The 6,116-nt window shown below is 35.3% G+C and overlaps 1 protein-coding gene across 3 annotated transcripts in view; it reads right to left on the bottom strand.

The window, feature by feature from the left end:
- Positions 1-1,011, bottom strand: part of LOC117120547 (sodium-dependent phosphate transporter 1-A-like) — a 37,802-nt gene extending 36,791 nt beyond the window's left edge. The window contains exon 1 of one of the 3 annotated variants that reach the window (XM_033265572.1): positions 917-1,011. The gene's annotated coding sequence lies outside the window, so the exon portion shown is untranslated. Of the gene's footprint in view, positions 1-729 lie in introns of all 3 variants that reach the window. The other 2 variants (XM_033265573.1, XM_033265575.1) reach the window with 2 other exon arrangements.
- Between the last annotated feature and the right edge of the window lie 5,105 nt (positions 1,012-6,116).

The following is a 6,116-nucleotide window of genomic DNA, read 5'->3' on the forward strand; positions in this document are numbered from 1 at the left end:
GCATTCGCTCGTGCTGGTGTAAAGTTGACAGAAAAACAGCGATTTCTCAGCTAATACTTGCATAAAGTTTACCATTTTTGTATCAAAAGTAAGAGAAATCTTTGCTGATTTGTAATATGTAAACATAGAGAATTAAGTGTTTACTTTTTTGTTACGAGCAGTTTAAAAACGTTCAGTTATTTTTCGAAACCCGCAGCGTGATTTAGCCGGTTCGATGGACTCGACCATTATACATGTAGGCAAAGGCGGCCTAGGCTTGCTAAATTCTAACTATAGTATAGAGCGTCTTGGCTAAGATTGTCTCCTTGACTTTTTTTAAACAGTGTTCTTATTGATTATACAGTACCATAAAATATATATATCAGATATAGTGACTGACCAAAATGAATTTATGACATTATAAAAATGTTACAATATTATTTCATTTATTATTTGTGATTAGGTGCCCAACATTCCCCTCTAAGTAAAGTGGTACGGTCCAATGTGGTTGTGTGAGCTACACTGTGTGGCGGAGAAATTAAGATGGTGTGATAAGAACTCTACGCACTGAAATTAAATAGGTTCAAAAAACAAAACAAATTGTAATGTGTTGCACTGCTGGGCCTATACTACAAGGAGGTATAAAATTTGCATACCTCCTTGACCTATCAGTAGTACACAGTCGTGAACAACGTCCCTTTTGAGTGACTGAGGACCTGTGTTGCCAGCCTAGGCTGTGCCTAAACTCACCAGGTTTATGAACATGTACTATAATTCCCAAACAAGAAAGTGTCATGTTCATCCATGATTTAACCATTACAAACCTGTTGCTTCTGAAACTATCCCGGAGTAAAGAGTGAGTCTTTGTCACCACCTGACGCTAGCATTAAAAGCAATAACACTGACTAATAATAATAATGACTGATTTTATGCCTACCATTGTTCTCCTGAATTATTGAGGCTTGGCTTGCGCTTCTTAACCGCAAGGGAAAGGCGCAATATAAATACTGAATACCAGTACCAAACACAGGCAAGACCTACAGTACGATTTATGAGGGCGCAATAATCCTTATTCTGCGCAACTAATACGAGATACCAGAAAATACAGTTTTCTAATTCAGCCTGATTTACGTTTTGTTAGGCTTTTTAAAGGTACAAATTATAAGTACAAATTAAGCAGATGAACACAAAGCACAACTACACCTCATATACGACCGGTCTAAAAGTAAAATATGTGCAATTGAAAGGCATTTTAGCATGTCAGTCATACAATGAGGACATATTCAGGTGATCTCTAAACGCAAACTGAGGGAATAATTCATCTATGCCCTTCCAGATACTGGTGCCTCAAATAACCATGGAGGTATTATTGTGAAGATCACTCGAAAAAGCTACGCGCACGCAGCGCTATGCAAATGGGCCAAGATCAAAGTTTACCAAAAAATTGAACATGGCAAAATGGAGAGCACCTTCTTTTCTCGATGCGCACTACATAAATCAATCTATGGCTGCGCAATCGTTTCCATTTTGCAGCTGATACATATTTATCTCTCATAAAATATCAAACATATTAATATTTTCCACCAAAAAAAGTTTCGAATTTAATGGAACATTTACATGACTTTTAAAAGTATAGTATATTTCAACTTCAATTTTCATAAATTGACCAAAATTCACTAATTCTAATTTTAACAGATATTAATTAATAAATGATTGAGGATTATATAATAAACTAAGTCATTTTAGGGTTAACGAGGGTTAACTATTCGAAAAATCAATCCAAAATCTGAGTATTTTTCAGTTTTACACTGACTTAGCTTTATAGTCCAACCAATCAATCTTTAGACAGAATTGAACACAGAAGTAATTTTAACATAAATATTTTACGGAATCCGTTCCTGAAATATATACAAATACTAACATACTAAAAGTCCGAAAAAATCTAATCAGGGGAACATTGTTCGTTATAAAGATATTTAATATTTAATTTTAACAGATATTAATTAATAAATGATTGAGGATTATATAATAAACTAAGTCATTTTAGGGTTAACGAGGGTTAACTATTCGAAAAATCAATCCAAAATCTGAGTATTTTTCAGTTTTACACTGACTTAGCTTTATAGTCCAACCAATCAATCTTTAGACAGAATTGAACACAGAAGTAATTTTAACACAAATATTTTACGGAATCCGTTCCTGAAATATATACAAATACTAACATACTAAAAGTCCGAAAAAATCTAATCAGGGGAACATTGTTCGTTATAAAGATATTTAATGGGTTAAAAATCAAACGCTTTATTGCACAACTGCTCTGCTGGAAGCGTATAAATGCATGTCGTTGCCAAGTTGTTGCTAACGAAAAAATGTGAATTATAGGACAATACGCCCGCGCGCGATCCAAAGGCGGGGAACAAAGGGATCTGTTGCCGAGCGATCTCCATCTCAATAATACCCCCATGAAATAACTAAATGGACGGTTATGGAGTGCGCTATCGCTCAGTGTTCGGTTCTTGAACTGTGCAGTTCAATTAGAAATTTACGGCAGTGAGTTCTGGCCTCTGATTGGTCAAAATATGCATGGAGGGCGCCAAACTCGCAGCTGTAACTGAATCTCACTGCAGTAAATTATTTTCTGCTTTGTGATTGGTTGGAATTTCCCAGAAACTTGTTGCAGAAAGTTTAATATACCACCCAAACGCTTTGCTACCGATATATTTGATTCGATGTATTTTTAGATTTGTAAACGTTTGTGAGTGAATTGGGAATATATTTACAACTTTTCTGTGGAAGTCAATGACCTTTTGACCTCTAGCTACGTCAATTTCTGCCTGTTTCAAATTTGTTTCAATTTGAATGACTGATCAATCTATAGGCTAAAAATAATGTTGATACCAACATCATACAAATCCATTGACTAAATCAAGAGTTATGAGCATAAATGTTACCCCCTACCCCAAAAACTGTTGTTGATTACAAATTTCTCGGATCATAAACAATGACAATAGTACATAATGCATTTTAATTTTTTTCTTGTTAACCTCAATTTTTGTATTCCATATGCTAATAACTACAAGAAAAACACAATTTGTATCAAATACATCCAAAATTAGACATATGACACTGAAGTTTATTGATATTTTATGAAAAAAATTTCATTTTAGAAAAAGGTCGATGACCTTTTGACCTCTAGTGACGTTAATAATTGTCGGATTAATTTTATTTAAACTGCATATGATTAAGAAACATATATGCTACACATTGCTACCAAAATAACATTTATGAGATTTTTAATTCACAGGTTATGGGCATAAATGTTACCCCTCCCCCTCCCCCAAAAAAAGCACTGACCATAAAACACTAACGACCATTACAAATGACATTTATACGTACTTCTAGAACATTTGTTTTAGTTTACAGGCAATTTAAGGCACAGGGGCCCGGCTATTCATTACTCACAGGTGCTCAAGTAATGGGAGTATCTAACTAAAACAATTAAGCAAGCAAGCAAGCAAGCAAGCAAACCGGAGAACTATATTATTTAAATAAACAATTTTAATAGAAAGATTAATTTAACATGGACATAATAATTCATACTTAAATAACACATTAAATTTAAATATTAATATAATAACGTTAATGAATAAATAACAATAACTAGAACGTGTACATGGTATCAATACTACAATAATAAGTTTAACATTTTCAATCTCATAATAAATTGTATACAGCCGGTGTTATGTATTGACCTAGGCTACTATGGCTAATGACAGGTACGCTTTCACCATTAAAGGCTTTTTCTGTGAATGGAATGACCTGTTCGAAACACGAGCTCCTGTAGACCAAACCCAGTAGGCCTACCGTTACGATTTTAATCGTACAGGAAATATCCTCAAGAACTTGATAACTGATGGTGAGGGCGTTATCTTGTCGACAAGTTCAGCGTGTGATGCGCGAAATTAAAAATACCCCGGTGATTTCGTTGTTCATTTGGCATTTTACTACATTGTTCGTTTGGCAATGTACATTGTTTGTTTGGCATGGAACGTTCTTAGTAACACAATGTACGTTCTTCGTTTGAGAAAATACATCGTTTGGCAATATACGTTGTTTGTTTTAAAAAGAACGTTCTTTGTTTGTAAAAGTATGTTGTTTATTTTTAAAAATACATTGTTTATTTGTAAATGTACGTTGTTTGTTTGAGAAAGCACGTTTATTGTCTAAAATTCTATTTTTGGCGGTGGTTGCCTTCCATACCTACGGTTTATAGTCCTTATCCGAGAAGACTTGTTCTACCACCAAAACCAGCGCCGATATTATGGCTATAGCTTGCGGCGCCCCTGCTAACCGCTCGGCCATTCGACTCACTTAGTCCATTTAGTATGTTTATCTACAGTAACTGTTGCCTTTTGTTGTCTTTTTTATGCATTTAATGTCCTATAGTTAATTAAAATAAATACTAAAAAAAACGCTGTGTAAATTTTTGTATAAAGGTTATATATTCACGAAAATTTATAGGATTTGAATTCAAATTATCGAAAATGTGAGTGAAATATAGGTTGTTTTTTATTGACACGCAGATCCGATCCGTGCAGTGTATAATTTATGGTATTATTTGTCTGTAAAATGCAGGACATATTATATACATATATATACAAATATATACATATATATACATATATACAGTATATGAACATATATACATATATATGTACATACATATATAAATATATATGCCTTCTAATTGGCTGAAAATTAAACAATTATCTCACCAGTAGTAACAATAATATATATAGACCTACGCCTGACCATCGTGTTCTTGCTGATGGGGTGAGGGGGGGGACACAATGCTTGTGTATGAAATTTAAATGGGATATTGAATCTTGAATCGGTGTAAAATGCAAGTGTGCTACGTATACGTTAAAATACTCTTCATGCATGGTGGTATACTATCTAATTCATCGACAAATCAAATAAATCGTAGTAAAAAGCGTTTGGGTGGTATATTAAACTTTCTGCAGCAAGTTTCTGGGCAACAAATTCCATCCAATCACAAAGCAGAAAATAATTTACTGTAGCGGGATTCAGTTAATACTGAGAGTTTAGCGCCCTCCATGCATATTTTGACCAATCAGAGGCCAGAGAACTCGCTGCAGTAAATTTTTAATTGAACTGCAGTTCAAGAACTAAATACATACGGAAGCGTAGATAATTATCTCGTCATACCAACATCCTGTAGAAAAGAAGATTAAATGACGAGATCCTGGATCTCGTCATGTCTACATCCTTCAGAAGAGATGATCACATGACGAGATGGCGGATCTCGTCATGTCTAAATCTTTTAGAAGAGATGATCAGATGACGAGATCTTTGATCTCGTCATGTCTACATCCTTTAGAAGAGATGTCGGATTAGATGACGAGATCCTGGATCTTCGTCATGTGTACATCCTTTAGAATAGATGATTAGATCATGGAGGAATTACCGGTAGTTTAACTAATTCCTCCATGATTAGATAACAATCCTGGATCTCGTCATGTGTACATCCTTTAGAGGAGATGATCAGATGACGATCCTGCATCTCGTCATGTGTACATGCTTTAGAAGAGATGATCAGATGACGAGATCCTGGATCGCGTAATGTGTACATCTTTTAGAAGAGATGATCAGATGACGAGATCCTGGATCGCGTAATGTGTACATCTTTTAGAAGAGATGATCAGATGACGAGATCCTTGATCTCGTCATGTCTACATCATTTAGAAGAGATGTCGGATTAGATGACGAGATCCTGGATCTCGTCATGTGTACATCCTTTAGAAGAGATAATCCAATGGCGGATCTAGAGGGGATGAAAAGGGTGGCTAGCCACCCCTCTTCGGTGACTGTAAAAAAAAATGGTCACTTGTCTTGTGTGTCATACATGTATACTCTCGTGAAACGTACACTTTCTATTTTAAGCTTAACTGCTTGTCATCCAAGAGCGTCTAGCCGTTTACTAATTCCAAAAACATCTCAAATGGAAGGGGACGCCCTTCAAAATATCCATGATCAAGGAGGACAGGGGGATCCCAGCTAGCAAGCGACGTTGACCCGACGTTGGTTGAAGGTCGAAAAATTACGTTGGCACAACG

The sequence above is a fragment of the Anneissia japonica genome, unplaced genomic scaffold, assembly GCF_011630105.1.
Source record: "Anneissia japonica isolate Jap-2015-1 unplaced genomic scaffold, ASM1163010v1 scaffold288147_len54158_cov193, whole genome shotgun sequence".
NCBI lineage: Eukaryota > Metazoa > Echinodermata > Crinoidea > Comatulida > Comatulidae > Anneissia > Anneissia japonica.